Source organism: Bombus vancouverensis, chromosome 9, assembly GCF_051014615.1.
Source record: "Bombus vancouverensis nearcticus chromosome 9, iyBomVanc1_principal, whole genome shotgun sequence".
Taxonomy (NCBI): Eukaryota; Metazoa; Arthropoda; class Insecta; order Hymenoptera; family Apidae; genus Bombus; species Bombus vancouverensis.
Window position 1 is genome coordinate 13,361,408 of NC_134919.1, and position 8,254 is coordinate 13,369,661.

Genomic DNA, 8,254 nt, shown 5'->3' on the forward strand with positions numbered 1-8,254 from the left:
GAGACTGCGATGCCTGTGCCGCAAGAAACGATCTTCGGCTTAAAAAGGCAGAAATACTGCGTTCTAAATGGAAAGTCGAACGAGTTTTCTCTTCCTTCGGACTACGTACATTGTACATGGCGTATTAAAACTCTTCGTTTCGTATACAATGTGCAATTTGGACAATAGGCATCGGTTTATGCCGTGTAATTTTTGTCAACGTGTCCATTCGCATTTCCTTGATAACAAGGGACGAGAATTTCACCGAATGCATAAGCGGAATTGGCACGATTTGTCATCCGTGTCAAATCTCGGTCTAAGCACGTCTGGTATTGGCCACGGGTCCGCGCGTCATTCGCTCATTATACGATCCAATTAAGGTTCGACTGCTGCACGGCAACAGTCACGGTCCTTCTGTCCATGTGATTGGCCCTATTCGGAGACAACGCGTTCCCATAGGCGCCTCAGGGCTTTAATGGCACGAAATCATTCGATGCCGATTCCTTGACAGTCACGATTTCTCGCTTATTAAAGCACTGTCCTCGTTTATGCGCGAATTTGCTCTCTCGAAATTCGCTGCTCGCTCGCGGCCACAGAGGTAGACACGGCAATGACGATTCCAGTTCTGACCGATCAAAATCGTATAAGAATTCATAGGAAGTCTGTCCTTACGTTAAGACACATAATTTTTGTTCTACAAGAAGGTTTTTACGTTTCAAGATACACCCTGAATGCACATCACAGCTATAATTTCCGTTTTTCTACCCCATTCATTTATTTTCGATTAATTTATAATTAATCAGCGATGGTAATCATCCATAATTCGTTCTAGCTAACTCACTGTCGTCCTTCTCCGCGCGAAAGGAAAGAAAGGAACGCATTTACCTCTACTTTCGATATTTCACGAGCAATGCGAGAAGCGAAATGGAAAGAGCCGCGCGATATTATTTTCATTGCGCCCATCGAACGCATAAAGGCGTGGCGTGCATAAAAAGAACCGGCCATAATGATTCGCGTAACGATTTCGGTTTATTTTCCTGCGGATACACATCGAAATATCTAATGGGACGTCGCGTACCACCCCAAACGCTCTCATTACCGCATCTCGTTCTTTTTTCTTCGGCATTTTAATTGCAGCAATGGGCCGCGCCACCGCTAAGAAATAATTATGCTTGCCCGGCGCAGGTACCAACACCTACACGCCCAGCCGCGTCTACCAACACTGGCCTTTCCCTTGTGTTCGCAGCTTCCTTCTCTGTTAAGGGGTGCACAGAACCCCCGAAGAGTTCGCGTTTCTTGTTTGCACGACCCCCATCGCAACTACGATGGTATCACACGTGCCACGCCCCCTTAACGACGAAATTACAGCAGCCATGTTTGTTCAAAGATCAAAGTCCAGGGCCAGGTGCGAACGTGCTTTTTCTCGTTCGGGCTCCGTTACTCGAAAAAAAGACGCGCAAATGCATCGAACCGATCTCGATTCTCCTCTTCCATGCCACCCTCCTTTTGCCCCCTACCACCCCCATGAACCGAGGTTTTCGGTGAACGTCGTTCAACCCTTTGACGCTTGAAAATCTTCCAAGCTAGGTCGGATTTTCTTTCGAGTGTGAGCTGCTGTTACTGCTGTTAGATGTAAATTTCTTCAGTTTTCCTTACTTTATTTTCGACATTAATTTCCTCCCATCTTTTATATTTCTTTGTTAAAACGAAGAGACAAACATGATTCCGGAATATTCGATAGCGTTAACACGACAGCACGTAACAAGAAATCGATTTGATCTTTCATCGCCGAGTTAAGAGAAACCAAGAGACGGATGATGCTGTTATAAATTGTAATTTTCGCTGTCAATGCCATATCAATCGATGTAGTGAGGACATATGGAAAGCGAATCGACGTCTCATGATTCAACGATGTTCGATTTCTCATACAATGAAGACGTGAGAAGAAGAAGGGTGGTTAAGGGTAATAGGTCTGGCGAGACATAATTACGGTTGACTACTTGATTAGTCATTTAGAGGCAACGAGAGTTAGCCGACCGATGCGCCAGCTCTTTCTGTTTTCTATTTTCAGAATCCGTTCGCTCGAGACTTTCGATACAGGTTTAGAAAGTGGTGGATCTTTGAAGAGGTCTGTACAGATGATGGTTAGAGAGAAATTTCGACCGCTGCTGGATGATGCAGCTGTCTTATTATTCGTTTGACCAGTAAATTGATCAGGGGCGTCGTATAACCAAAGGTTCTTTACGTATCGCTTGATAGCTTTAATTTCCGACACGAAATCCAATTAGAAATTATACCCAGTCGGAAACTGCACGAAGGAAAGGAACAGTTCTTTGTTTTTCAACCGTTATTCGAAAGTTTCTCGATGAAGATACAGCTGCAACTAGATTCTGTTTATGAAAAACTCGGGAAGAAACAAGGTACTCGACAGAGGGCAACATCATTCTGTTAGTATCGTGGTTTAGAATCTTGGACGACGCGTGTCTCGAGTATCCCAAGAGGTAAAGAAGTACGGATTGTCGCTTTTGGCACTTCTCGGTATTTTCTTCCTCCTCGTAAGCCAGCTTTCCAGAGATTTTTCAGCGTGGCCCGAGGCTAGCGAAGATGCAACAGGCCTCTACTAACAAACTCGGAGAATCTTCTGGCACTTCTGCTCTAGTGGCATCACCACGTGTAGTACCATACATGAAAGCACGCTAGTTACGTTAGTAACTCTTCTTTCACCCCTGCTTCTTGCGAAAGAAAGAGGGAGAGAGAGACAGAGAGCATGCTTCTGACGACGAAAAGAATGCAAAATCGGGATGGAAGTTTCCGCGAACGTTGGTGTACTTTCGTCGAATTAATCGATTTCATTGATTTCCTTCTTCCTTTTTTCTTTACGCTGTATGTTGCGTTGCATTCAAGATACGTTAAACGTGACACTCTTAAATTCAGAGTAATCGAGGTTGGAACGTCTATGGGCATCTAAAACCGAGTCTATTTATCGATTCAGTTACGCGCTCTCGATTTGAGTTTATCACAAACACGCGAAATGATCGCGTCTGATAGCAGGGAAATTTTCGAGCATCATCCTTTTATAACATCCCTTTTTGACAGACCAGCGATTTTATGATGTGTCCCGTTCAGGTGGAGAGGGACAAATGTTTGTGCACTTTGCTCGACCGGCCATCGTGCCCCCTGAATTTCGAAAAATGCAGTTGCATCGATAGTCACATGACGGTTCCTCAGGGGGCAGCGAAAGGAGGAATGAGGAGGTTGCTGAGGTGCAGGGAACTCAGAATCGTATGAATATTAATGTGCTGAAACAGCTAAACACAAGAAGCAAAAGGGCGCTTCGACACTCGGTATCTATTAATTCTCAGCCTGCAATCTGCATCGAACGACGAAGCCACGTGGTCGTGGTCTTTTCCAGCGTGTTATCTGGACCGAGATTCGATCGATGATCGAAGAAGAGAAAAGGAAGAGCTTTCACGTGCAAAAAATGTATTACGATGTTACTTCGTTTTTCGATCAAGTGATCGATCGGAAACGGACTCGTTAAAAGCGGATTTATACTTTATATAGCGAATACGAACCAAAGGAATTGTCGAACGCTTTCCTTTAAGAATTTTACGAACCTTCGTCAGCTGCTTGGCGCTACTTTTACACGATAATATTTGAAACTCGATGGATATATTTTTATTTCTGACACTTGACATTTTTAAGCATTTAAGCAGACGGATTATGAAAAATGAGAACGATTTTGGTGATTGAGCGTTTTCTCATTAGAAGAAAGCGTATATGGTTCCTAAAGAAGAGTTTAAAATCGAAGTCCGTCTATATGGACGTCTAAAAAGGAGTGACCCTCAGGGGGGTGGGAGATGTAGCAAGAGGCGGTAAGTCACGTGTGCTCGTCTGAGCGCCGGTAAGAAGCGCGTACCATCACAAGGGTGAAATGGAAAAATATTTTTCCATTTTCCCTCTCGTAGACATATAGGGGGAGGCTCACACTCTTTTCTTCGTCTATTATGCGCGTTATACTTGGTCCAGAGAGAGCGAGCTCGCACTTACGTGTATTTTATGCATTCGAACGGATGCAGCCTGATGCGCCGGGGGAGGAAGAGGCTCGCCGCCGGGGAAGGGGGTGGTCGGGTGTCGGATAGTCGTCGGTAGAGGGGAGGAAGGGGACAGCTGGAGCTATCAAGAGGCTACATATAAAATCATAAGGCACGACGGCCACGCCCACCACCCCGCGGGTTCACCAATCACCGCGGACTGCATTTAAATCGCAACCCCTCGGTGCATTGTCGACTTTTTTTCCGCGGGCGGGGTGACTCGCTTCTGAATATATATCCCGCAGGCTGTGCCAACACCAGGAATATTCATATTCCTATTCCTGCTACAATCCGTCGCACACATCGCATACAACCTGGCCCCCTTCGCTCTCTCGTTCCCCTCGCTATCCATCGAACCACCCTTTCGCGAGTTCCCTTGCCATCGCGTCTCCACGCTGCCGTGACTACCCTACCCGCGTTCCTCTTCCTAGCATCGGAAATCCTCCCCTTTCCCGGCCCGAGCCTATACACGTGTGTCATTTACGTGCACTTATCATCCACCTGTGTGTACGCCGAACCGTACGTCGACCATTCCCATTCTCATTTTCCTCTCATGGTTGTTCGTAACTCAGCTATATAGGAAGGAAGGAAGAGGGAACGGTTGCTTCTTCCTAGCGGTTCTCGATACCGTCGTCGACGATGAGGGATGAGCAGGATGCGAGCGAAGACGATAGCTCCGGCTGATCTGCCGGCTACGATCAAATCGAGGCAAAGTACGCTTTCGCGATAATGGATTAGGAAGGTATTTTGTCTGCGACTTTTTTCGGTCTGCCACGGAATCGTTCAGTCACGGATTGTTATTCGCTGATTTGCTGCAGGGCTTCGAATCGATCGTGATTGAGTTCAATGGTCAGATTGTCGAACGATTCGTTCATCGCGTTTGGTTAATATTTCTTACCTTACGAAGATGAAATAAGAAGCGAAATATGAGACCAAAATAAATCCAGAAATTGGCTAGTAAAGTAATTGGAAATCGAATATCGTGTACGTGGACAAGAAAGTCATATCAGAGCTGACAAATTATCTCGTAAAGAGTTTACCGTACTCGTAATACTGTTAACTCGTAAAGCACTCTCTACGAATAAATGACAGTTGTAGCAAATAAAGCTGTTTCGTAGAAACTTCTTGTTACGTGAAGTTTCTTAATTTTATTTCGGTGGAAATAAACAAGAAGGAATTTAACTTTGGACCGTTCTAATGACTTTTATTAAATACGTCCACGTGATATTCTCATTAAGCCTAGTTTGGAATAGCTTATTCTCAACTCGTTGTTACTCGAGGACGTCCTAGTTGGATAACTATGTTCATACTGTGCTTGACAGCGCATTGAGAAAATTACCAAAGTACGTTTCAGTGTGATTTCAATCAACGTACGTTAATAAGCAAGCAATGAAGTATACGTTTTACTTTTTATAATGCCTTAAAATACCTTTTATAATACTTAATATAAATGTTTTTAATAAGTTCAATTCTATGACTATATATAAGTTCTATTCTAAAACGATGTCTCAAATTCTTTTAAATGTGAGAAGTATATGTAAGACAACATATTATTGAAACAAAACATCTATGTAACTATAAAAAGTCTTAGAACTATGTACCTACAACCTTATACGCTAATAGCAGTATCAAATTGAGAAAATTGAAAAAGATTAAATATATTTACCAATTTCAACCGCGTATTTTATTCGCGAACAACTTACACTTGAAATCACTTCAATACGTGAGTACGCCGACAGATATTAGTTTCATTCTTCTTATTATTACTTTGCAAAATTTCACGATGTGAACTGTAAGACGGTTCGTAAGCAACTGGACTGATCTGCCAATAAATATTCCATATATCCTCGGCCACCGAGCTGTTGTCCTGTTGTCGTACGAATCACTTCACAGTAGTATGAATTTCGGTATCGAATAATTCGTTCTCTTGTATACTCATTATCGTTTGTGCTGTAATAAGAATAAGAAGAATGTCTGCAAATAGCACTGGTCGCTTGATAATAATATTTAAGTGTACAAGATAATTTACCATTCAAATTGTACAGTAAATATAAATAAAATTCTGCTTACAACCTATCTTAAACTAGTTGAACAACGTGATAATATTTTATTAAATACTATTCAAATAATAATGGTACAAGCAACCAAGCGGATGATGACTACAAAATTTCAAATATGATATATTGAGTAAATTTTACACATTGTCCAGTCAGCGTTATTCTATGTTCTCGGGAGTCCGGCGTATGGAGAACGTCGGTCGAAGAAAGCAGAGAACGTTTATCCTTAACGATGGGAAAGAGGATTTCTCACTTTAGTGGACACGCAATACGTCACGTGAAAGAGGGAAAAGATAAGTGCAAACGCAAGGGAAGTAAAAAGAGGAAAAGATGTAGGAAGAAGAAAGGAGAAACGTTGAAACATTTTCTAAAATTATTGGAAGGGTACAGTAAGAGTGCCGAAGGGGACCCTTATCCCTTCCTTCGAGCATGTCTTTTTAGTACATCACCCTAACGTCCCCTTCCAATACCCGGCGGGTTCCATCGTTCGCTCATTTGATTTCTTCTTCGTGCGGAAATGGCTGAGCAGCCATTCGCGCGAGACTTCCGGTCGACTGGAGATAGAAATGGAGTCCCCCGGTTGAAAAAGGGTGGAAATCACTGGCAAGCAACCGTGGCTTCGTTGCCGCGGGAAATTGCCGTTCGCCGAAAATTGATAATAAATTCGATAATGCCGCGAGTCCGCGTGCTTGATAATCGAATGAGATAAAATACCAGGATATCTGGTTGATATCGGCGAATCGTCGGCGTCTTGCCGCGTTCCGCTCTATTTCCATCCTCGCGAATGCTGTCCTTCATTTTATTAACGATCCTCGATCGAGTTCCTTATTAAATTTCAGAATTACTCGGCGCACGATTGCCCGCCAACGGGGCAAGATCGGAAGCAGCTTAAGCTGATTCCTACCGTACCTCGTTACCTTCGTCGTGCCCATTTTTCCTTCCTCGGAACTATGTATGTTTATAGAAAACTTTTTTTTTTTTTAATGTTCTATAAGGAGGGTAGAGAAAGTAGTATAGTCAATCAGTTTGTATTTCGGACAGCAATTTCTTTTATTTGCTCTATGAGAAAGATGTTAGGCGCGGAGATGCATACTATGGAGCTGTAGGATATGCAAATTAGTTTATCAAATAGCTTAGAACTTTTCAAGGCAATTAATGTTTTACGTTCCGCTAAATTTTCAGAATCATTGTACTTTAAACATAGTTTGGAGTACGGCCCTTGATTTTTTGGGCCTCTATCTAATCTATAGCCATATATACCTGAAATTATCACGTTCGAATTTTGTTTTTAGAAAGCATATTTGATCATTCTCGAAATAATTATTGTACAATTGTCTGCTACAAAATGTTTCGAAATTGCAAAGGTATTGACGAAACAATAATGTTATCAGATAATTATAAATTAAAAACGGCGAGACCGTCGTCGATGGTATCTGGCTTACTCGTTAGCTGGTTGCAATTAGAAAAGATACAAGACGTTCGAAATATTTGAGCTGGCATTGTCATACCCTCGGTTCCTCGCCAAAGGCAGTTTCGTGCGGCCGCCATTTTACCACCCTTAATTTCTAGATCCAATCAAAATGACTCACGCGACTTTGTAAGGCGATTCGGTCCCCTCGGGGCACACCAGTTACGAGTGATGCAATTACGCTTAAACGTTAACGAGCTAACTCTTGATAGAAAATGGCTGTATGCTCCGTTGGCTGCAAACAGTAAAGCCATTACTGTACCGTTCTTTCACCCCTTATCAATTTTTCTTCTTCTCTCTTTTGAGAGTATCGAAAATATTTTTTATTTGCCATTCAGAAGTCTCTTTCTTTCGTTGTTCACTTATCATTTTTCTCGTAGGAAAAAAGATTTGTGTGAAGAGGCGAAACATCATTTTCTCCTCGTACGTATTCTCGAAATGATATGTGCAAAATAAGGTACAAAACGAACGCAATGTCTCGTGAGTCTAAATCTTGTCTAATAAGAATGTCTTGCCTTATAAAAAGAATTCTAGGACTCTAAAAAGTACTAAACGTCGCCCTTCGTGGTAGTAAAAATTGCGTCGAAGGTATTGGATCGATGATGAATAAGTTGGAATATAAATTCGTCGTCTAGAAAAGGACACGGAATATCTCG